The sequence below is a fragment of the Ambystoma mexicanum genome, chromosome 3p (assembly GCF_040938575.1).
Source record: "Ambystoma mexicanum isolate Mex_15411 chromosome 3p, UKY_AmexF1_1, whole genome shotgun sequence".
NCBI classification, from domain to species: Eukaryota; Metazoa; Chordata; class Amphibia; order Caudata; family Ambystomatidae; genus Ambystoma; species Ambystoma mexicanum.
In genome coordinates, this window is record NC_090925.1 from 21,131,154 (window position 1) to 21,157,359 (window position 26,206).

The 26,206-nt window shown below is 47.6% G+C and overlaps 1 protein-coding gene across 4 annotated transcripts in view; it reads right to left on the minus strand.

Moving 5' to 3' along the window:
• Window positions 1-26,206, minus strand: part of LOC138580084 (zinc finger protein 282-like) — a 297,623-nt gene that overhangs the window by 250,164 nt on the left and 21,253 nt on the right. The gene's annotated exons all lie outside the window — the stretch shown is intronic.

A 26,206-nucleotide genomic window follows, 5' to 3' on the forward strand; every position in this document is an offset into this window, starting at 1 on the left:
GAAAACCCTTTTTGGGTTATGTAGGTCCCCTGGTATACTTCTCTGCCTGGTACCTCCCCTCCTCCCCCAAATATTTAGAGAATGGTGCATTCCTTTCACCAGGACCTCTTCCTCTAATCCAATGTCCTCAAGATTTCCTGGTATACTCTCCTACCAGGAATCCCCAGGTTATGTAGATCCCCTGCTAGGTATCTCTCCCCCCAAATGTTCACTTGCCTGGTGTATTCCTTACACCAGGACTTATACTCTGATTCAATGGGCCTCATTACGAGTCCGGCGGTAACACTGAAGGTGCTACCGGCAGGTTGCCACTGGACTCGTAAAATTTTACTGGCGCCTGACTTCCTGGTGCCACCGGGAGATTTCCATGCAGGCGGCTCGGCAAGTCAGGCGCCGGTAAAATGTAAGTCCCCATTCCCAACGGGAGAGGGGACATGGAAGCACCGGCATCATTGCTTACGGGGCCAGTGCTTCTGTGACAGGTCTGCCTACCGTGGCTGCTGCGCCCAGCAGTGTCAGACCTGTCGGGCACAGCGGCCACGGCAGGCTGACTCGGATTCGGAAACAATAGTGCTGGTGAGCTTGCTGCCATCCTTGTTTCCGGACCGGCACACTCAGAATGAGGCCCAATGTCTCTTAACACTACACAGTTGTATCACTTCACTGTGTTTTTATTTGTTTGAGATATGACTTGTTCCAACATTCTCCACATTGATATCCCTTATATGGGGACTTGTTCAAGTTCTGCCACTGTGCTTATTTCTTTACCATTTACTTGCTTAGGATTATACTTGCTCCAACGTTCCCCATATTGGCATCCCATATATGAAGACTTGTTCAAGTTCTGCTTTTGCACTTCATTTGTTCAGTATTGAAATGTTCTTATATGTCGTGTTGGCTTCAATGCCTTTCGGTATGCCCCGGGGTCCACTACGGTTTTTAATGGACTCACTGGTGTATCATAGCATCCCGACCCATGGCACATTGTCTCAATGAAGCTTTGTCTCTGGGACAGCTTCTGTTACTCTACAGACTTCCTCTGTCTCTCTCTGCAGCTTCCAGCTCACCCAACGGCTGCTCTCTGCAACCGGGATCAAAAAAAGATGCTTCTCTGTTTGATTGCGTCTTTGATAGCTCTGTTGCTGCTTCCGGTGTTCTCTCGCTCTTCCAGCCATCCCTGCAGCATCTCACATGGTCACACACCATGCCAGTAAGCAGCTTGGATGGCTGCACACTGCTTTCTGTACTTGTCTGCCTTCTTGCTCTCCTTCGGCGTGGTCCTCTCATGTACTGCTTCCTTGTCCTGCTCCCTCTGCAAGTCGAGCGCAGACAGCATTTTTAAAATGTCCTGCGCACTCGTGATCTTGCAAAACAGCTAATCCGCTCATTCGTATTGGAGTTTTCTTCAATCTACATTAACTCCTCACTCCTCTTCCTCATCTCAGTATCTCAGCCTTATGGGAGTTGGAGTTCACATAATGTGTAAGGTTTCTACAATGATTTTGTTTAGAACTTTCACTTACGAAAAAATTAGAAACATGAGATGTTATGTTTGCATTATATATGTGTGTGGCATTAATGATATCTTGACTAGAGTGACTTTCTGGGTGTGATAAGGAGAGGGATTTATATGATGGCAACAAGTCATCAAGGACTTAGAATTTATGAGGTATTCTTTTTTGTCTAAGGTAAGAATACTGCAGCTCTCCTAATGGGGTCACCACAGCCGTCTCCTCACATGTGATACTCCCTCATAATACCCCCAGCGTCAGGATCAGGTAGCGGCTTCCGTCCCCTGGCCATATAGGAGGAGATCTGTGTTGGGGAATCAGTGATGACTCCACAGAATTCATCACATGGCCCTCCTCAAAAAGAATGTATCACAGAGGAGCATGAGGGGTCAGTAATGCGAGGAGGACAACTGCTTGGAGTTCAGTCTTAGACATTTTATTAATGATAAAAAGTGCAAAGAAAACCTAAGCCCACTCTACCAGGGCATTGCCTACCTAGTCTAGGCTCTAAGGGAAATTCTCCTAGCATACACAAAACTGGACCTCAGCTGGGGCCTCTCTCTGGAATAGCCTCCCTGCCACTCTAAAATGTGAGGAGAACCATCTCCGGTTCCGGAAGCACCTCAAGACTCTCCTCTTTGCTTCTGCCTTTGCTCCCCTTCTCCTCCGCTGATCTGTTCTCTTGGCACTGTGCACCAGGCCACCCTTTGTCCCCTGAGCCCAGGTACCTGCTCACCCTGCTGCCCTCCTGTACTACCTCCTGGCCACCCTTCGCACTGGGGTCTTTATCTGTACCCATACAGTCCCCCAACCCCCCATTTCTTCTTTGTCTGCCTTGTCAGACTTACCCAGTCTGCTGCCGTATACACAGCACCTGCCACTTGCTGGCTGCACTACCACTGTTTATTGCCTCAATTATCTATCTATTTAATTTTATGTATTATTATTTATCTGTTTCTCCTCTGCCCCACACTCTCCACTTTCTCTCTTCCATGAACTTTTCCCCTTCCCCATGCACTTGGGCGTTTTTAATGTCACTGGGCCTAGTAAGATCGTTGTTGTGTTCTCCACTGTTCCCCTCCCTTGTCGCGCTCTGAAACACGTGTATGAGCGCGATATAAATAAAATATCATATCATATCATACCTCACACTAAACAACAAAGCATTCAAAATAAATCATAAACAAGTGTTTACCAAACAACCAGGGACTTGGATGACCTTCACCTGTCCCGGGTAGGTCCCTTTCCCAGGATTCTGCAAAGTCAATCTCTACAAATGTTCATTGTTCATGTTCTACAACTTGCACTCTCTTCAGCTATTACGCAAGGGATAATTGAGCTGGTAACAGTTACTAGCAAGAGCTTTTCAGTGAATCTGAATACGGAGCTTCACTCATCATCTCCAGAAACACTGCGGGTGTGGGCTACTTTCACTTCCTGACATTTCTTGCTCCTGCTAGTACTTGAGGTACTTTTGGGACCCACACCCCTCTGGAGCATGGGTGTCTCCGGTACCGGCCTCGATCAAGGGGAGTCCGCTGCACACCTCAATCCCTCGGCTTGCTCCTGCACACGGGCCTTGGGTTGCAGCACAATCTCGGCTCTGCAATCACAGCTACTAGACGCACATGGGAAGACCTTCAGTCTCGCCACATATCTGTCAGTGCAGCCACGGCAAGGCAGGGTTTGTGAACACAGGACCAACTCAGAACATGCAGGTGGAATCTGCTCCCCTTTCGTTCCGGCATCTCTTAAGTGATCACACTTCTTCTTGAACTGCCAGCCTCGTGCTCTTTTCCTTCTGTTACTATTGTCAGCCTTCCAGGTGCTCAGAAGCTTCAAAGACAGTCTTTCCACAGAAACAATCCTACAATCTCCAGGAGCATTACCATAGGTGACAATGTGAAAATAAGAAAGCCTCTTAAGAACAAGCGCCCCCCCCCTCAAAATACAGTAGCCCTATAGCAGTCATGGGGATACGCCACGCTACACTAACCACAGAAGGAGGGAGGATATGGGATAGACACAGTAGCATGAGGAGGCAGAAAGAAAGCCCGGAAGCCAGGGGTGTCGAGTAGACACTTGCCCCTGTTCTCCTTGAACACTGGGGGCAGGAGTGTCCATTTCCCTCGTGGAGATTATGCAAGTTGTTGTATGGTGGCTCCTGGCAAGTGTGACCAAAAACGAAAACAACAAAAATTCTGCACTGAGTGCCACTCTCTGCCTAAAGACAGTCCCAACAAGCATTGGCAATTCAGATAGTTTGGCTGTTTAAAGTTGTTCTTTGCATTATGCATTTATAGGCACCAGGGTGCAAAGAGGAGAGTGCAAAGTTTGAAAGGATGATCTGATAAGGGGTGCAGGTGTGCAAGAGAATGAGAAGGGGAATAGCGCAAGGGAGGAAGCCATTGATAGATGGAGCCATCGATAATGAGCAAGAGAATGAGCAGGGGAATAGAGCAAGGGAGGACACCATTGATAGAGGAGGCCATCGATGATGAGCAAGAGAATGCGAAGAGGAATAGAGCAAAGGAGGACACCATTGATAGAGGGCTCCGTCGATGATGAGCAAGAGAATGAGAAGGGGAATAGATTAAGGGAGGAAGCCAATGATAAAGGGGCCATTGAGGATGAGCCAGAGAATGAGAAGGGGAATAGAGCAAGGGAGGAAGCCATTGATAGAGCAAGCCATCGATGATGAGCAAGAGAATGAGGAGAATAGAGCAATGGAGGAAGCCATTGATAGAGGAGGCCATCGATGATGAGCAAGAGAATGGGAAGGGGAATAGAGCAAGGGAGGAAGCCATTGATAGAGGGAACCATTGATGATGAGCAAGAGAATGAGCAGGGGAACAGAGCAAGGGAGGACGCCATTGATAGAGGGAGCCATCGATGATGTGTAAGAGAATGAGCAGGGGAATAGAGCAAGGGAGGACACCATTGATAGAGGGCACCATTGATGATGAGCAAGAGAATGAGAAGGGGAATAGAGCAAGAGTGGAAGCCATTGATAGAGGGAGCCACTGATAATGAGCAAGAGAATGAGAAGGGGAATAGAGCAAGGGAGGAAGCCATTGATAGAGGGAGCCACTGATGATGAGCAAGAGAATGAGAAGGGGAATAGAGAAAGGGAAGAAGCCATTGATAGAGGGCGCCATTGATGAGGAGCAAGAGAATGAGAAGGGGAATAGAGCAAGGGAGAAAGCCATTCATTGAGGGCACCGTCGATGATGAGCAAGAGAATGAGAAGGGGAATAGAGCAAGGGAGGAAGCCATTGATAGAGGGAGACACTGATGATGAGCAAGAGAATGAGAAGGGGAATAGAGCAAGGGAAGAAGCCATTGATAGAGGGCGCCATTGATGATGAGCCAGAGAATGAGAAGGGGAATAGAGCAAGGGAGGAAGCCAATGATAGAGGGGCCATCGATGATGAGCCAGAGAATGAGAAGGGGAATAGAGCAAGGGAGGATGCCATTGATAGAGGGGCCATCGGTGATGAGCAAGAGAATGAGAGGGGAATAGAGGAAGGGAGGAAGTCATTGATAGTGGGTGCCATCGGTGATGAGCAAAAGGAAAAATGTGCGAGAAAGCCTGAGAGTGAGATCATAACAAATAAAGTGAGATGGATGATTTTACAAAACACAAACAAATATGCATTCTTTGGGATAATAAACCGGCCATTTTTTATATATGGAGTAATGACTCGCTGTTCTTGTCGATTCCACAAAAATGTAAAGGAATTTTTCTAAAATGGCAGAATAAAAGAGATCACTCCATACATGTGACATGTGATAATAGCCCTAATTGGGCGAACATACCTTAAACAAGCCACTATTGGAGTACAACAGGTATTAACACTTAGTGCAGTGGCAATTGTATGCCACAGCATTTCCAGTTGTCATGCCAACCACAAAGACTGCTTCTTGGAACCCCTTTCTTTTTGCAGCAATTGTTTTGGTGATATTTTAGTTTCCAGAAAGTACCAAAACCAAAAAGGCAATCAATCTGTGACCCAATCACTTGCTACGGCAGGACTTCTGGCTCCTCTCTTTCTGTGCTTGAGGTTAGGGATGTGTTACATGAATCTGCTAAATTAGCATGTGCTGCTCACTTCAAAGTGGGAAGACCTTCTTCGAAGGACCATCTGAGACTTGATGGGGGTGGAGGGGGACAGGTGCCGGTCAAGTGGCACAGCGAGTAGAGCGCTCGCTTTGACATCAGTGCAGAGCCTGCGGACGCAGGTTCGAATCCCGGCAGCGCCAAACTCAGCGTTTCATCCTTCCGAGGTCGATAAATGAGCACCACACACCGTGGGTAATAATAAGCAGCGCTCAGATACCTAAGGGTTCGTAGCGCTATATAAATGCCAAATTATTTATTATTATTATTATTTGACTGATGTCCTCCCTCTGTCTGGGACTTTCTTAGGAAATCAACACTGTGAAACAAAATCAATGTTGTGCTGAGTCTTAAGCTTGATACTTGAAGGTAGTTTCTTGGCACCCATGCCTTACTGTGATGAATCCTATGAATCTCTCACTGAACCCCTAACTAAAGCCTGCTCCCGGGGGCACCAGAGAAAGGCAGGGGTGGTGTACTGCAGGAGGATCACCCAGGAGGAGAAAGGGGTCAGGGGAGGGAGGGATACTTGTGGGGCGAGACACCGTATTTTACCTCTTGTAAAGAAGACATCCTACAAATACCACAGTATGTAATGGCTTGTTGCCATCATAATTGCATTGTTCCACAAGTGGACCATGTGAATGTGAACAAATTCAGCTATAACCCCAGTGGTATTATAAGTAATAAACATTCTTTTATAACCCAAGAAATTAATACAGTTATAAATTCCCCTAGCTCCCAAAATCCTAAAAAGAGGAAGTTGTACAGTAATAGAAGTCTTCAGACCAGAAATTCCTATTCCTCTTCTCAAATTGCCTTGTAACTGATTATTGTGATATCACTTTGTTTAATGTCTTAGAAAGTAGAAATCAACTTTGTAATGAAGAAAGGGTTAAGAAAACAAACTTTATCCCTCCGTGTTGGGACGAGGAAGAGGGATGCAGAGGAACAAAGATGTAGGAGTGGTCAGCTAATTAGTAAGAAATGATCTACACCTGAGAGAGACTGAAAGGCTTAAAAGTCCCGCTCGGTTGCATTTAATGAGGAAGCAGGACTGGAGACGTCAGTGTGGGCCGTGCATGCACTGAGGGGAAGAAGTAGAGGAGCAAGAGGATGCATGGACCATTGTGGGTCCTGGGAGGGTGTGTGCCTCTAAAATTCCAAACTGCAGAGGCTGCGCAGCGGGAAGCGTAGCGAAGAAACGCTTACCCCTTAAAACTATGTTGTGCAGAGGTTGCGCAGCGGGAAGCAGACGTGGTGTGAGAAGTAGACATTGTGAAAGTAGTCGAGAGGTCTCAGGTGGTAGGGATGCACGGAGTCAGAACAGCTCCAAGCCAGCACAGCGGAAGCAGCGGCAACCAAAGAGAGAGGGTGCGCCTGGTCGGGGGAAGCCACGGGTCCAGAAGTCCTGCAAGCGTGAAGAGGAGCACCTGGAAATGACTTAGCTAGTGAGTCTGAGACGAAAGAGTGACTCTGGGAACTTCAGTGCAGGCCATGTGTTCAGCGCAGGTAGAATCACTTGTGAGCGAGCGAATGAAGAGCAGGCTTACAAGAGTTACAAATACCGAACTATTGAACATTTACAAAAGCAAGCTAATAAGCGTTACGAATACCGAACTATTGAACATTTACAAAAGCAAGCTAATAAGCGTTACAAATACTGAACTATTGAACATTTACAAAAGCAAGCTGATAAGCGTTACGAATACCGAACTATTGAAAACTCAAAAAAGTGGCTTATGTTAAATCACAAATAATCCTAGAACTGAATGTGTGAGTTTAAGCAAACACCAGCAACCCGGTGGGGAGGACGTATTCAAATTCCAGATATACCACCAATACCCAAGCCAAGAGAAAGGAACGAACAGGCAATAGCAGTCTAACAGAAGTTGCCAAACACAAGAGGGGAATGTTAAAAGGCCCCAGGGCTGTCAAGGTTGTGACTCAGGTTCTGGGACACTTATAGTTGTGGATATTTAAACTCACATTGCCACAGCCGAGGCAGAAGCAGGAAAAGACTTTATCCTGACCACTAAGTTGTTATTGAAGCAGAAAGGAAAGAAAGTTGCAAACAGGCTGCCCTCCTGCAAGAAGCTACCCAGGGGGAGACCAGCATCGTTTGTAGAGAAGTCCTAATATGGATCATTGTGAATGTTCTATTCCCTGAAAGCTGCTAACATTTCGATACAAAAGAAGACTATTGAAGTTGTTCTCGTTCTAAATGTGAAAGTTACCATTGAAGCACTTTTCGGTTTTAGTGTTGAAGTAGACGGCAAGAAGTGATTGCCCAGAAGAAGCCTGGTGAAAGAGTAAGCCAGGCAGTAGAAGGTGCAAGTGCTGAAGAGCGGTACTAATAGAAAACAGCATGTTGAGTTATGACATTCGGGGAAGAATTGTGAAAGCTGGATGAATTAAAGTTACAATTCTTTCAGCAGTTAGAATTGTGGTGAACCAATCTGGCCAAACTATTTGTTGTTGCCATACATGTGAAAGAGTTCTTATTCCAGGAGGAGTGAGAGTTTATGACTGTTTCAAGGCACTTTATTGAAGCAACAGAACTTTGTGACTTTACGTACAAGAACTTAAGGACTATATCAGAACGTTCAATCGGATTTCCTGGTTTTTCCTTTGAACTGTGGAGAAAATCCTTGTTTGGATTTCGGGAAGGGAAATTTGCCCAGACCACAAGAGACATTGATCTCATTGTAATGCAGGTCATGTGTTATATTGTTAGGACTGATTTTCTATACTCTGGCCTGGTGGACAGATGTATAGAAGGCCAACCTATATTTTGACAGGAACAACTCTGGGAAGCTGTAGCTAAACCAGTCTAGGTAGCAGTGACCGGCAGTCTAGGCTAAGTTCTTCAGAGGGGGTGAACTTGTAAAGGGTCCACAATGAGGTCACACAATAGGCATCACAAATTGCACTTAGACAGGCTGTATAAAAATACATTTATTTAATTATGGCCAAAACACACTATAGAAAAGTGAATACAAGCAGTTTGACTTACACACAATACTATCAAACTAAATACATATATATATTCACTTGGTTCAAATGTACTATACAAATCAGATACTCCTGCAAAGGAATGGTTAGACTAATATTATACACAAAAAGGTCCACCGAGATGATCGCTAGCTAAAAATGTCCAGCCCTAAATTGCCTGGGGCCTTGTGCCCAATAGTTCAGGGTAGAGTTTCAAAGAACTTGATGCAGAGAACAAATGCAGATAGGGTCTCTGGGGTCCAGTCAAGGGTTCTTAGAGTTCAATGTAGACTAATGCCCAAAATTAGCCACAACAGTCAGAAGTCTTGCATAGGCAAGCATTGGCAAAGCAATAGTGTTAGAAATTGGATTAGTATAAGCCCATTGATTTATAATGGTGAGTATAGGGGTAGGTTAAAATCTCAATAATTTACCCTCCTTACTCTGAATCGTCCCCAAACTTACTAGAACAAAAGAAGGGTGTCCTACGTTGATTTTCCCACCAGAATCTGCAGTCCTCAATTTTCAGGGGTGGCAGGTTCGAGCTCCACTCCGGTTGGTGTATTTTGCTAGTGCAAGGACTCTCGGTCGAAGAATGCAAAAACACTCGATGCAGCACCCCGTGGGTCAGGTAACCAGTTTTCGGACGGTGCACGCCGCACACAGCGATGCAACAGGACTCAGTAGCCATGGTCGGACTTTCCAGTCTATCTTGGGTTCCCCTTTGTACTAGGATGCCAGAATTGCGCAGGAGGGAGCCTTGCAGTGGCAGCTGAGGGTCCGCCAAGTTTCAGGCCAAAACTTGGTGCGGTGACTAAGTTGGCACAGTAGCCCAAAAACGAAACTGGTCACCCACAGGGCGGTTCCAGGGCACTTCCGAAGGCGATTTTTGTGCTGGGCACTGAGCAGACGTCGGGAATGGATGGTCCCTCCACTCCAAGGGTCGCAGCACCTTTGCAGGGTTACTAAAGATCACGAGGCAGACAGGGCTCCACAAGAGCTTCAGCAGAAGTCGTTTGCCAGGCCTCCTTCAGTCGGGTCTCAGGTCTCCTCACGGGTGTCTCAGCTGGACAGGATTCTTGGCTCCTTCAGGTTTCTCCAGGATCTCTGAAGAATGGGTGCAGGGATCCTCTTCTTATCCTAAAAGCCAGGTAGGAGTCGAAACTCCCACTAGACAATAGCAGGACTAGCCCACACACACACCCCACAGTGGTCCAATCAGTACCACTGGAAGGAACATTCATGCATACCACTCAGGCACACAGAAACCAAGATGTGGATTGGAGTCAGACTGACCCAGCCCACATCCTGCCAGCAAATACACAAAGCCCTCCAGTAACCCACCAAAAGCTCCTGCTTTCCCGGGCACTGGAAGTCCTTACAATGATTTTCCTGGCCTCTGAGACCAGGAAGAAGGCTAAATAACAAGATGGCAAAAAGAACAGTCGAAAGTCTCGTGGCACGGCCATGTTTGACCAGTAGCCACAGTCAATAACCAAATGTGATAAATGCGGTAAAGCTAAAACAAAATTCCCCAAAAAGTAGGGAAAAGTCACTGCTGCCACCAGCCCATCTTTTAAGCACCTCTAGAGTAACCAAAACACCTCTGAGTGTTAGTCTAGGGCAAAACAAAAATGCACCCCATTGCACGGCAGTGTCAGCTGCTTTGTGCAATGATAAAAGGTTACCACAAGTGATACAAAAGTAAACACAAGTAGCAACACAGTCACACAACTAAGGGGAACACTTTTTCCCAGTACTGATAGCCTGAAGGACATGTCAGTTTGCCCATAACATGTGAGCAAATGCCAGTGCAGTGAAGCTTAAGGTTTCACTGTACAGCAAAAAGTACAGGTCAGATTAAAAAATAAAAGCACAAAGTTTGGGGGTTCCATAAAGATGGAAGGAAAGGTGCTGTAAAGAGAACCTTTCCTAACATATATATGTGTGTAGATTGAATTGCTATTTAATACCTTTTGACATGGATTGTTGTATAACTGTGAGGGTCATATATCCCTTGGTTAGAGTGTTCCCTTTTTGTTTACTATAGGCAGGGAAATCCTCGCCAGGGTAGGGATAGTGAGGCGTTTATTCAACTGGCAAATGTTGAAAACTCTCTGCAAAGTTATCCCCTTCACATTTCTGGCCCCTCACACTTACCTAGCGTCGTTCTTTCCTTTAATTCTCCTAATTGATCTCTTTCTTTCCTTGTTTTCCTTTCTCTCCCCTTCCTTTCCTTTTGTTATTTAGTTTAGTCTAATGTGTCTGATGATGTCAAAAATGTATCCACTATTCCCTCTGTAAGTGATAGCGCCATGCTTAAGGCGCTTCCGCCTACTGCACAGTTAAATAATACTAAGCAATTAAACGGAAAAAGCTTACAGGATGTACCGCTAATTGACCTTGAGGATGAGGTATCTGGGTTTTCTGGGCACACGTTACCTGATAATTTGTCAGCCTCACCAGTTTTGTTTGACACACCGGAACCTAATTACACAAGTTCACCTATAAGTGTATCCTTTATGCACCCCACTCCTAGAAGACCTACTTCTCAGTTAAGTAAAAGGAGTATGGTACAATCGGGCTCGCAGGATGGGCGGATGTTGGAAGCCACCTTGCAAGCCATAAATGTTGCCATACAAACATTGGGGAAATTGTTTTAGACACTTGATATTAAGTTAACAAAGCAGGCCGTGCTGTTGGAACATATGCACAAATGGCAAAATACCACTGGGTGGGCAATGGCAGTTGAATTTCACAGGCCAAGCATACCTAAGTATAAAAAGACACGGATGCATTCAGTAGCCGCTCAAACTTCTGCAATAGCACAAAAAATAGATTTTACTATTCCACTTATTGAAGGGATCATTGTCGAGACCCCGGAAAATGGGGGTTCCCAGCATGTTAGTATTCTTGAGAGTCTCTCTAACGCTAACCCAGTTGCTCCTGCAACGACCGTTTACACTATTTTTACTCCTGTGAATGGAAAAACAGACAAAAATACAGCTAAGGGTAAGCTATCTAAAAATCAAAATGCACCCAAAACTTCCCAAGAAAAATATGATTGTGGCATCACAAGCCATAAGGAAAAAGTATAAACAGCAAATGCTTGTTAAAGCTATACAGTCTAATAGCCTATCTCAAACCGCAGACTATGCACCTCTGAACGCGTCGACGAAGGAAGTGAATCTTCATACTGACGCACTCCAACAGAAAGCGAGTAGGGGGATGTCAATAGAGCTCTTAATAAATCCATGACCAGCATGACAGAGGTGAGAAATAAAGAAGCTATTCAGGCATATAGATACGAAATCAGAACGGCAATTGACGCTTATATGGCTGATCATTGCCTGCCAAATCCATCAAGGCTGAGTAATGAATCTGCAAGAGGACTCACTGTACCTAGTAGAATGAATGAGCAAGATGTAAGGTTTGAGGCTGATAAAAATGTCCTTAAATGCATGGACCCTACGCAAGCTAGAGGGGGTGATATACAAGCAAACATGCCCTTATCACAATCGCCAGTGACCTCTGTTGCCATAACAGTAGGTGATGACTTAGGCTTAAGGGAAAGTCGGCATCAGAAAGCACCAATGCAAACCCCTCCCCAACAGGTACTCAATATGGCCTCAGAGATGATGGGTCTGGTGGAAACTGTCCTAAAACAAATTCAGGCGAAAATAAAAAATGAACCACCAAGAAATAACCACAATAACAGCTTGACTCCTTTACTCCCTGTGAACAAGATACTGGAGAAAAAAAGATTGGCACCATATTCACTAATCCTGGCCTGCAGGTCAGCACCCTCTAAGCAATACGATCTTAACAGAAGATCTGTTATGGCCATATTTTCTGAAGTATTACAATTCAAGGATATCAATTCAACTGACATTGAATATGTGGAGTTCATAAGTGATGAGAACCTCAACATTGTGAGATTGTGGTTGAACTCTCGTGTGGTGCAAAATCTCATTTGGTCAACAAAAGCCCAACTATTTAATTTGGGATTTGAGTTTATAGCAGAAAACAACATGACTAGCTCGGTTTCCACCAACCATCATGCCTCTCCTATGGCACCAACAGGGGGAATTCTGAAATGGTGTGGAAAAGGGGGAACAGCAAAGAATAGCACATGTCATTGCAAATGTTCTCAGGAACAACTGTAACTAGATACAGTCCATATCCAGGAGCAGGTCTCTTTGCTGAGCTGGAATACGAGAGGGTATACCCACCTTCTCAAAAATGATCCAAACCAGCTTGGTCTGTATGATTTAATCCTTTTACAAGAGACCTGGCTCCCGGATCCTCCTGTTTGGAATGGTTTTCATGTCTATATTAATCCTGCGTACAAACCCTCCTCTGTCAGACCATCTTCTGGACTACTCACAGCAGTAAAAAATTCAGAAGGGAGTGACATCGGAATTATGGGCCTGCCCCAATAAACATATGCTTTTGGTAAAGATCAGCATGGAGGGAATAGAGTACGCTGTTCTCAATATATATTGGAACACTGCTGCTATAGGTGATAAGAATTTTTTTGATGATGTCCTAATGTTACTTGACCTCGTTGCCCTGGATAAGTCAGTCTCTCATTTGATATTTGCTGGAGACTTAAATATCAATCTCCTTAGTGAGAAGAATGTATCAGGGGGAGGTAGAACACATAGATGGTGTATGCTCACCACATATGGGGATTTGCATATGCTTAATGGTATGTTTAAAGAAGACACCCCCCCCAGGGCAACATGGCATAATGGACAAATGAAATCAGTCATTGACTACATTTTTGTTAGTGCTTCCCTGCTCCCCACGACTAAGAGCTTTGAGATTGTGGACGCCAAACAAAGTGATCATAACATCCTAACAATGAAATGGTCGCATAACGATCTGAGAAAAATTGATCACATTGGGAAACCTCAAGGTGCACTAATCGTGAATTCGGGGCTTAATAAACTCTGATGGTCGGAGGATGCCTTATATCACTTTAATCAATACCTGGTAAACTCGATCCAACAAAATCCCACTGATGTGAATAACGTGTATACAATACAGTAATACAATGCAACTCTTTAAGAACCCACGATCGGATCCACAACCTAAAACTAAACATCAGCATACCTTTGATTTGGTCATGAAATCAAAGAAAACCGAAAAACGTGCCGAATTGAGGCAAGCTTCTAGGCATCCCCAGGACATCAGAGCTCTACTTGTAAGACAAATCAAGTCAAAGTACAATAATTGGGTAAAAGGTCATAGTGCAAACATGTATCAACATGATGGAGCTGCTATGCTGAGTATATTAGCTACTAAGAACACTGCAAAAATGTGGTCCCTAAGTAATTGTGCCACAGGGTCTTCACAAATCGCAGCCCAATTAAATGCAGTATCTGAAAAAAAATGGGTAAAACATTTCTCTGATTTATACTCAGTCCCAGCAGGCGCTATCTCATTTGATGCCTCTATTTTGAGTGGCCAATTCAATCTTGAGTTTCATTATGAAGAAATCTTGGCATTAATTAAAACAGCTTCTAACTCAAAGGCAGCTGGGCTGGATGGTCTCTCCAATTATGCCCTAAAACTTCAGCCTGAGTTATGGGCATCAATACTGCATTCTATCTTTTCAGCAATTAATGCAGCCCAAGCCATCCCAAAAACATGGACACATTCCATCACTGTGCCGATATTCAAGAAGGGCGATCGGCAAGTGCCTAGCAGCTATCGTCCGATCTCCCTTATTGATGTCCCGGGAAACAATTTTGGTAGACTACTTTTGAAAAGATTTAATGCATGGACCATTCAGGTTCAAGTTAGAGATAGTCACCAATCTGGCTTTGTATCTGGTTTGGCCACAGTTCCAAACATAATGTGCCTAAACTTGATTAAAATGCATTATGCTGCCAGAGGACAGCCACTTTACCTGGCATTCATCAACTTTCGGGCTGCGTTTGATTCTATAGATCGGGCGCTGCTCTATGAGAAACTTAAAAGGTATAACTGCCCAAATTCCATACTAATTCTCTTGATGTTATTGCATTTAAATACCACAATGCAGGTACGCTTGACATTTGAAGGCACATTATCGGCAGCTATTCTCACTATGAGAGGACTGAAACAAGGCTGCCCATTGGCTTCAAGCTTCTTCAATTTTTTCATCTTTGATATGGGAAACATTTTCACTAACATTTGCTGTGACTCCCCAAAATTGGGTAACAACAAAGTTAGTTACCTGCTTTATGCGGATGACTTAGTACTGTTATCTCAAACACCATATGGGCTACAACAAATGCTACATAGGCTGAATCAGTATACCACTGACAACCACTTACAAATAAACCCAACCAAATCACAAGTATTAGTTGTTATAACACTTGCAAGCACAAGAAAACAAAGTTATGCTTGGACAATACAGGGTAAGAAACTTTTGGTGATAGAACAATATAAATACTTAGGCTTCACCATCACTAACTCCATCACATCAAAGATTGAGGTTTGGGAATTAGGAAATAAATTACAAACTTTGTCCTCCCAGACTAGGATTCTTGTCGCCAGATTTGGTAAATTTTCATTCAAGCACGCATTATCCTTCTACCAAATGAAGGTAGTTCCAATACTACTATATGGAGTTGAAGCAGGAAATCCACGAAATCGACTATATTGGGACAGAATAGAGACTTAATATTGGAGGCAAGTGTTACAATTGCCCAATTGTACCCCACTTCCTATGATACGGTTTGAGTTGTGTTCATTATCTTTATATTCGCAAGTCCTCTGGAAAATGTGTGCCCTGCTGCGAAAGTGTTTGCTAGGCATCAATGCAGCAAATGTACTGGGCATAGTTGCACAGCACCTGCTCTCAAACACAAATGGATTTCTGAGCAAGCGGTGCACACTATTACACAATGAAATGGCTGAGGCTGCGATAAGTATTGAGATTTTGATCTCCAATCCAGATTCAGCAAAAAAGAAAATCTTTGAATGTGATTGGATCAAAAACCTAGCGGTTTGTCCGACGTACAAGGATTTTGGGTCAAAAAGATACAGAGTTCTGGCTGAATATTTAATCAAATGTCCTTCGCCTCACATACGAAGGCAATAAATGAAATTTCGATTCAATCTGTGGCATACTCGTGAAGTATTACAGAGGAGAAATCTAACAACCTTAAAAGAAAATCACTGTCGATACTGTTTAGATCGGCAACAAAGTGAAACCCTCCGACATCTGATTGTTGCATGCCCTTCCTTAAAGCCTATTCGTATGAAATTATTTCAAAATGTTTGGGGATTCTATTCTGAATTGGATGAGAGCACACTATGGAAAATGATTTTCACAAGTCCAAGATTGGCCGTAAAGGTTGCGATTGTACATTTCCTTGAAGCCACTGTCCCAGAAGTCACATGCACTTAAAAGAATACTTTGTGAAGGTGGGCACATGTGCCCAGGACAGGGTGGCGTACTCACAACAGATGGTATTTATCTATTCCTACAGCAAAGCATTTAGTAAGTCACCTCTGCTGTTGATGTGATATGATGAATTTGTGAATTGTGACTTGGTAATGTCATTATTTGAGTTACTGGTTGTCGCTCATGTTTTTTATTAAGGAGACAATATGTAACCAAAGTCTAAAATTTGTAACGCTCTTTGTCTGTATGTTGTTATATGTTGTTTTGGATGTGTACACATTGTTAAAGATTTGAAAAGTTGTTTTTTACAAATAACCAAATAAAAAAAACAAAAAAATGTCGTTTTTCCTTTGCCTATTTCTTACTTTTTTCTAGGTTTCTTTTCCTTTGGCTTTCTTTCCATGCTTTCTTTCCCGACTTGCCCTTTCTTTCTGAATCGTTTTTCCATCCATCTCACCTGTCAGCCCTCCCCTTCACTTCGCCTCTTCCCCTGCCTCACCCCCCCATGATGTTGCTGCTCTGTATCTGCATCTTAAACAGTGAGTCAGCGCCCCCCCCCCCATCCCCACCAGTCTATAGATTTCTATGTGTGTGCAGTATAAATGAGTGCCATCCACGCCCAATCAATGTGTGGGGGTTCAACCTCCCTGCCCCCTTTGGCCTGCACTGCCAGGTTGCAATGTAATCTCAATAGGCTCCCTAGCATCGTGAGACAGGGAACCCCACCTCCTCTCCTCCCCCCATTTCAGGGCACATTAGGACCAAGGACACAGAGACACGCCACTCTGCAGGACCCAGTACCCCACCCCACGAGCAGGATGCTTATGGGAGAGCAGGACCTGTGTTCTGAACCTTCTCCCTTCCAGGTTTGCGAGCAGCGTTTCCCAGGCACTGCAATAGATGGCATGCTTGCCCTATGCTGAAGTCATGTGCCCCTTACATTCAATGCACAGGTGCCAGCCCACCATAAGATAGCTCAGAGGTCTGGAGGCTGCACGCTTAAACTCCTACAAGGTAGCTCAGCGTCTCAATGCAACAGCTATGCAATGAGGGGTGTGCAACTAGAAGGCGCAGCTCTCTAAGAAAGTGGCAAGGAGGAATGGAAGGGAGCGAAAGATGGAGGGATGGAGGGAAGGAAGGAAAAAGACAGGGAAAGAAAAGGGTCGGGGAAGGGCTAGGGATACAGGTGTGCAGGGTAACGGAGGGGGCCAGTGTGGAGCTCGTGAAAGAACGCAGGTAAGTGGGTTTGGGAGGAGGGCGGGCAAGGAAGAAGGAATGAGGGAGGGGATACGAGAGGGGCCTTCAGGGAGTGGGACAGATAGAAGCAGCAAAGGGAAGGGGAGTTTAGCAATTGAGGGATGGAGGGGGGAGTCTGTCACAAGGTGAGGTGAGGCCCCTTCATTTTGTGCACTCGGCTATGACTGTTACATTTAGTTATTGAATAGTAATAAAAGCTCAGCGTGAAGAGAGAGCACTACACTGCTCCTCTCTGGGCCGGGCCAGTTTGAGGAGCTACTTTACGATGTGGCTAGGAGTTCTGAGCATTGTGGCTGGATAAATATTGCTTGTATTGCACAATGTGCATCCTATTCTATCACAAAACTCCCCCATGGGCACTATTCAAAGAGTCTGTCACAAAAGGAATGAATTGCCATTTGGCCACTTTTCCATTGGTGCCCAAGACAATTATTTGCCCCAGTCCTACCCAGTCCTACCCTTGTGATGGTCCTGCCTGGGGAGACAGGTGTACTGTGTTCCCCTCCTTCAATGTTCCCCCTGCAATCGTCGGATGTTGCACAATGCTTTTAAGAATCCTACACAGGCAGCCACTGCACAGTCTCCACGGTTGCCATTGCGGTGTGTATGGCAGGTCACCCAATCACTATGCTTTCCTCCAGTGCCTCCATTGCAAACATTGCAAGACTGAGAAAACCTCTTCAAGCCAATGTGATTTAGTATGAATTGGGTTAATGTAGCCATGTTTGTTCAGGCCTGCAATAAGTCTCGCAAATGAGTGGTGAAAACGTTGCATTTGGGACCTGAAAAAGGGAGCACTAAATACACAGCATTATCATAGTCAAGACGCATGTGTCACAGCAAAGCATTTGGCACTGTTAAAACTATTGAATGCATTACCTTCAAGTGCTTATTAGAAATAAATAAATATCAACTAATCCTGTGAAGATGTGCTCAGTTGCTTAAATTGTCCACATCCCGGTTTCACCATTTAACCTAAGTGTGTGATCCTGGGCAGATCATTTAATCACACTGGGCCTCATTCCGAGTACAGCGCTAACCAATGGCGCTATTAACGCCTTGGTTGACGCCGTACCCGGACCGGCAGCGCCTTGGTGGATGGTGGAATTACCGCCCCATTCCAAGGTTGGCGGGGCGGTAATTCCCCATTCACCAAGGCTCTTCCCCATTCCCAAATGAGCCCCCATAGGGCTCAATGGGAATGGGGAAGATGCAAATAACGGTGACCGTTCATTACGGTCACCGTTATTGGCTTGGAGGCCCCTTTGCGCCCTCGACTTTAACACCTGCTCAAAGCAGGCGTTAAGGGCGAGGGCGCAAAGGGAACTCGGAGTATGGCGGTAAGGGATCACCGCCATCGTTCTCGTTACCGGTGGCCGCTATCCCTTACCGCCATACTCGGAATGAGGCCCACTGTGTCTTATCTGCAGCTCTGTAAGTGATTCACTTCAGAGCTTATGTTAGTACATCATTCTATTATTTAAATAAGACCCGACTATAGAGTTGCTCAACGCATTGAGGTATTTGCTCAGATGCATGATTCCAGATCCAGAAAGCTGTATTAGTCTCACAGTGCAGTGATATTTTATGCATAACTTCTTCAACCCAAAAAGAATCTTGGGTTGAAGCCTTTTCTTGGGTGGGATCAAGCCTGGATTGCATATGGTCTTTCCCCTTTCTGTAATGGCTTGGCAGGCTAAAGAACGATGCTGTTTCTTTTTCTAGAGCAATGACAGAGGTTACGATGTATTTAAAACCTTCCTTTTGTTTTGCTATGAGCAGAAATAGAAAGCCAGACCAAAAAGGATGACAACCGTCAGGATTTATTTTGTCTACTCTGTCTACTGGTCCCTGCATGCAGAAATGTGATGTATGATCATTATTTATTTATGTTTATAAAATACATTCACCAAACAGTTGTAGTACACAACAGAAGACATTGGGCAAGATTCACAAACACATATGCATCTCAGGGTGATGCAGAACTATGCAGAGATGTATGTGCATGATCGCGCCTCTCATAGCGAGGCATGTATTAAAAAAGAAATTAGCAGAAATGCACGGTGAGCTGCGAGCCGCACAGCACCAAAAGCTGGGCAAAAGACATACAAAGCAACAGTGCATCTGACAGCACATACGACACAATGGGCCCCATTACGACTGTGGCGGCCACGGTATGAACGTCATTAACGGGTCCGTTGTTAGCATCCTCCGCATTCCTATTGAGCCCTATTGGGGCTCAAATGGGAATGGGGACGTACCGGGTCCCGTGAAAGGGATTTACCGGGCCCTCCAAGGTCAGAATGGCCCGGTAAGTCTCCTTTTTCGGAACCTGGCCCGGACCCAATTTTGGGGGTAGCCATGCCGCTAAAAACAGCATGGCTACCTCCAAACTCATAACGAGGCCCAATGTGCACGTTTCTGGTGCAACCTTCATATCGCACTTCTAACATGCAAATGTTGTCACGTACATCACAGTGCATGACAAAACTGTGCCCTGTGTCTGATGCACCAAAAGTGGACACATTTACCGTATGGAGGAACACAAGGACAGCCTATTCCAGCTATTTGGGCAACAGTAAGGCATTGCCATATGGAATGCTCTTTGGATGGCGTTAAAAACAACATAAGTGCCCTCTGTGTCACCAATCGCACCCATAACAAGAGGAACAAGAAGGAATACTTTTAAGGGTGCGCAAAGGACAAAAAAGGGGACCAAAGTGCCCATGCAAGTCGCACATGTATTGAACTAGCTTCCCAAAGCACCAGTGGCAGGAAACTGTCATTGATTGGTTGCTGGGCCTGGCTGGGCCCTGGCCGAGCAAGCTCACACATCCCTGCCAGAGCAGGAGGCAGTGAGACCAGGCCAGCCAATTGTTCATGGTGTGATTCACACCTTGAAAAATGCACAAGTCTTGAGTGCGCGCAACCTTTGTTTTGTTGTGCATCTCTGATGCCTGCAGGCTGGCACTGCAGCCAGCAGCACATTAATGGCAGCACATTAACGCCTGACCTAGGCTAATCTATTCTCATGACACTGTGACCCGCGCAAGGCCCCCCAGAGCGTGAGGCCTGGCAGTTTGTCCCCCCTTCTCAACCCCCTTGTGACAACTCCGAGTGACAGATGGTAAAAGATAGAGGGAGAGTGCCGAGAAAGTAGGAGGTGGCCCAGGTGGGTGGAGGGATGATAGGGGCATATTGGAAGGAGGAGTGAGCTGGAAGGGGGGTGTAAAGACTGGAGGGGGGTCTGTACTTCTGCTCTCTATTTGGTAGAGGAGAGGCACAGAGGACCCCTGCCAAGATTCCCTATTACGGTAGCAATGGACGAGCAATTAAGGCCTAGCTTCTCGGGAGGTGATGATATGATATGATATGATATGATATGATATGATATGATATGATATGGCATTTGTAACGCGTCTATACACAAGTGTTTCAAGGCGCGACGAGGCAAGGGGGGGGACAAGGGAGGACAGACAACGATCCCACTAGACCAGGTGTCATTCAGATCGCACAAAGGCCTGGGAAGGGGGGAAAGGAAAAGTGCAGGGGGGAAGAGAGAGGGGAAGTGCAGTACATGAGAAAGTGGAATAAATAAGATTTAAAAAGAAAAAAAGACAAACAGCCAGTTAGTGGCAAGTGCAAGGAAGTGCAGACATAAGTGCTGGTAGGGGGGCTGAAGGGATACAGAAGAACGGTCCACAAGTGCAGAGGTTGCCAGGGAGGCAGTGCAGGTGAGCAATTGATGGGGCCAGGGCCAGAGATCAGAAGAGGGTGGCCAGGTAGCCAGTGCAATTTCAGTCAGGAATTCAGTAAGGGAGGGGAGGAGAGAAAGCAGAAGCAAAGAGGTAGGTTTTGAGGTGTTTCTGGAACCGGAGATGGTTACCCTCAAATTTCAGGGAGGCAGGGAGGCTGTTCCAGAGAGAGGCCCCTGCCGAAGAGAGTGATCTGCCACCAACTCGTTGCTTGGAGAAGCGACTGACCCTGAGGGAGTTGGAGGCAGATGAACGAAGAGCTCGAGAAGGAAGATATTTAGGAAGAGAGAGTTGAAGGTATTGCGGCCCCAGAAGGCTTTGTGTACAATGCAGAGGGTTTTGAATTAGGAATGATAGTTAAATGTGTTAGCCTAGCTATTCGAAAGGTCCTAAAAAACGTGGGACTATGTTTAGTTTTTTCTGCAGGTAACACAATGAGCCCATCTAATTATGTGCTAGGTGTACAGACAACCACAATGAATAAAGCCAATGAAGCAATTATTTGCGGGCAAACCCGAAGGAGTTAAATCTGGCAATGCTACCATAAAGCAGGCACAACAGACTGTCAAACTAGTCATTTGCCATGTAAGCATGCAAGCCTGATTAAGGTAAATGCCAATCAATCTAGCAGTACTGCCGTTCTATAGGAACAGCACTGTCAATACAGCTGCGTGCTATGTGAACATGCAGGGCTGAGGAGTTAATTAAGCTGAATGCTAGGTGTGCAGCCGACATACAGAAGAGCTATGCAACTGTAATGCCAGTTATGCAGGCAGAACACAGTCAGCTATGCAATGAATCGTGCAAATACAGTTGGCTTAAAGTAATTGTGGCTGTGCAGGCAGGATGAGCCTCATTTAAGCCACGGAACGCTGGGTAGTTCAGATCTCCAGCATAAGGTTGGGTAACATTGATACATGTAAGAGGAGGCAATATGGTCTTGCTGTCCGTTGAACAAGGTGCAAGCTTTGTATGAGCCTGTTCAGAAAGTGTGTAGAGTAGCCCAGGTTGCCTCCTTTGATAGGGATTTGCATCTGCAGTCCCACAAATGCTACCATGAGCCCCAGGCTCCTCCGCATGCCCAGTAAATAACAGCAAGGCAGGATTGCTGCCTTACAGCATTTACACCATAAGTAATCGAACCTTACAATAGGACTGAGCCCTGAAGACCATCAATCCAGACGCAGAAACATACAAAAAGTGAAAAATCCAGGCTTGGAGAGCCACCGATGCGGCTGCTCCCTTGAGGCCACCCGTGCGAGGCCCGCCGTGTTTTATATAAAAATGCGGTTTTTCGATTTTCTAATGTGGCCATACTGACACCCTGGGAAAGCGCAATGTCTGGGGCACCTCCAGCTCATCTCTGGGAGCTTAACGCTCCCGCTGGACCTAGCAACCTACTTCAGGGCGGCGAGACCCGGCCCGGCCCCGGCATCCAAGATGGCGGATGAGTCTCCGGCGAGGGAGTGGAGTCCCCAGAGGTGGCCGGGGGGCACCGCTGACCCCCTGCGGGCTCTGTGGGGTCTGCGGTGTGTGCTGCGTGCCCTGGGCAGTGGGGGCCGCGGTCTCCCCCGCGGCGGACAACCAGGCATGGACCCCGAGCTAAGAGGGTGGAGCCCCAACATCATTTCCGCGTCGGGTGTCCTCCTGGAGGCGGCCGTCCTGTCACCTAGCGGTGGCGTCAGCAGCGCTTCAGAGACCGGGAGTAACCGCCCATCGCCACAGATCCAGGAGCCCCCTCACTGGTGAGGCAACATCAGCTGCGGCAGAGTCGTGGCGGGCCCTGCGCCCACAGGTGCGGCCGGCTGGGTGGGGCTGGACTCTCCTGGCCCATAAAGAAGAGTGGCGCACACCTCGGCCGCCCCCCCCCCTTGTCCTCCCTGGGCATCCGTGAGGTCTTCCCCAGTCCGCTCCTCGTATCCGGGTTGGGGGGTGTTGGGGGTCCGCACGGCCTGCTCCTCCCCACCTCCGGGGGCGCTCGGACCCTCTGTACACACCGGCCAGCTCAACACCACCAGCCAGCACCCCTCCCTCCAGGCCAAAAGAGCAGGGGGCCTGTCTCTCCCCCGCTTCAATCGATAAGCGGGGGCCTTGCTTTGGACTTCTAACACCTGCGGGGGGGCCCCCGTCAACACCCCGCATCACCGGCTCCCCGGACCGCCGAGCTCCGTCAGACCTGGACCAGTGAGGGCTGGCGGAGTCACACGGCCTGCCCCCCGCCTCCCGAGGCGCCCAGGCCCCCAGCATCATCCACCCAGCTTGGCTCCACCATGCCAACCAGCTCCACGCTCTCCAAATGACGGGGCGGAGGCCTTGACTTTCCCTGGCTACAGTTTAAATAAGCGGGGGCCCTGCCCCGACCTCCGCCAGCAACACCTCCCCTCTCCACCTGCACTCCAGCCCACCGGACTCCCATAGAGACCTTCGGACAGGCGGGGGTGCCTGCGTCCCACGCCCGGCCTCACCCCCCAATTCTGAGGACATTGCTTCCCTCATCTCCCTCACTCCTGGGGCGCCACGGCCCATTTCAACTCCCTGTGCCTGCCCTTCTTCGTGAGTACCGCGCCAGCAGTTCCAGATCCTGCGTCCCCGAGCCCCGAGCCAACCAGTTCCACACTCCCCGGACGACGCAGCCGAGGCCCTGCCTCTCCCTTGCAACAGTCAAAAAAGCAGGGGCCCTGCCCTCGACCTCCACCAGCAACACAAGGGGCCCGGGTCACCTCCCCACTCTATCTACAGTCTGGCCCACCGGAATCCTTCGGATAGGCGGGGGAGCCTGCGCCCCACGCTCAGCCTTACACCCCATTCTGGGGACAACACTTCCCCCATTCCTGGGGCGCCCCGGCCCATTTCATCGCCTAAGGCCTGCCCTTCTTCTCCGAGAGCACCTCGCCAGCAGCCTCCTGATCCTGTGTCCCCAGGTGACGTCTCTACGGGGGCGCTCTCTGTGGCCTCCCCGTGTCATCTGCAGCCTCAAGCCCGACCATCATGTCCAAGCAAACAAAAGCTAGCAAACAAGGGGACATAGCCACCATGCTTACTCTTGCAGATAAAGGGAAGAAACCCGACCTCCCCAGCTCCTCAGCACAGAACAACCAGGAGGGGGGTGACGCCCCGGCTACCAGGAAGGATCTGCTAGCCTTCATGGCGGATATTAAAGCTGAATTTAGATCCTGCATGACTGAACTCTCCTCCAGGCTGGATCAAACCGACCACAGAGTAACAGAAGTGGAGCAGAGGCTGGGGGAGGTTGAAGACCGTTCCCAAGTCCAGGCATCCACGTTGGGGGAGATCCAACAGGCAGTGAGAGCCTGCAGGACAAGTGCGAAATTCTGGAGTATAAACAAGAAGACTTGGAAAATAGGGCCCGCCGCAACAACCTTCGAATCCGGGGGATCCCATCCTCAGTCCCTGACAAAAAGCTAGCGGAATATGTGGGGGACTTTTTCCAAGCCCTTCTTCCAGACCTGGACAAATCCCTACTACTCCTGACCCGCACCCACAGGCTGCGCCCGCGTCGGGGGTTGCCTCGGACCTCCCTCCGGACGTTATCACCAGGGTCCACTTCTTCTCTACGAAAGAGGCCATCTCAGCCATCAGTCACTCCCAAGAAGAGATCTCTTTTCAGGGTGAGCCTCTCCAGATCTACCAGGACCTCTCGCTGCTAACCCTCCAGAGGAGAAAATCACTTCGACCCCTGGCCATCTTCCTTCAAGAGCGAAAGGTTCGATATAGGTGGCTCTTCTCAACAGCCCTGCAATTCACGTATAACGGCACCCTGCAAAGGATTACCCACCTGGAGTACGCCAGCAAGATCATGCACCTGGCCAGCCCTGGGGAGGCCGCCCGGCGAGCTCGGGGGCAGCCGGGACTCTGGAGGCCCCCCCAGCCCCGCGGCCTAGACGAGCCTCATGGTCAAGAGCCTCCCGTAGCAACAAGAGGCGATGAACATCTCCGGGGCTCCTCCATGGGGCCCGGGGATACAGCTACGGACTAAGCGCCCAGCCATCTGGTGCACCAACCCAGCATGCCCGACTTAACCCCTAATATTGCTCCTCAACACGGCGGGCCTCACCCATGGCCCATGCCCATTCCAAGGTTTGTTCCATCTCCATGTCCTTGGAAACCAAAGTTACCCGACTGACCCAACTGACCCTGTTGGCCAGGGGTTTGGCCGCATACACAATGCTGCCTACCCCGCCAGTTAAAAATGTGGCCCTTGTGTGGGGCCCCTGTCAAAACCCCAAGAGCAGGACGACCTACACTTATTCCTCACCTATGGCGGCGGATGATAGTTTAACCCCCGGCCCCCGCCCACTGGCGCAATCCACAGAGGGAACGCAGGTTCTTGAGCATCAGACATTACAATGCCTTTCCCTAAACGTCAACGGGCTGAATTCCCCCTCGAAATGCAAATCGATATTACAAAAGTTGCAGGATGATGGGGCCGGAGTGGCTATGCTCCAGAAAACCCACCTCCTCCCAGCAGACTTTGGGCACCTTCGCTCACGCCTATTTCCTCACCAATTCTTTGCTTCGGGAGGAACCAAGAGGGGAGGCACAGCGATTCTTTTCAGGAAAGACTTGAACCCCCCAGATCCTGGACTCCATCTCATGCCCTGAAGGCCGCTTTGTGGCGGTTAAATGCCTCTTAATGGGGGATCTCTTCACATTTGTCTCGGTTTACGCCCCCAACTCGGGCCAGGCTAACTTCTACGACTCGCTGGGTGCCTCCCTCTCGGGATTCACAGAGGGCCAAACAGTGATAGGGGGGACTTCAACCGGGTGCCAGACCCCACCAAAGACAAAACCCACCCCCCACCGCGGGAGACTTCACACTAGCCCTCAGCCGCCTACGTCTGTTCAGAACCCTAGATGTGATAGACGCGTGGAGGGTGCTCCATCCTACCGAAAGAGACTTTTCCTTTTTCTCCCATGTCCACCGAACGTTTTCAAGGATCGACCTCCTCTTAACCTTGCCTCAGACTCTCATATATGCTAATGAAGTCTCCATCGGCTTAAGAATCTTAACAGACCATGCACCAATAATTATGGAACTCCAAGCCCAAAACTCTAGAGCCAACCCCACACGCAGATGGTCACTCTACGATCCGATCCTTAACGACATGCTGGTCAGGGACAGAATCGCAACCACTATCAAAAACTT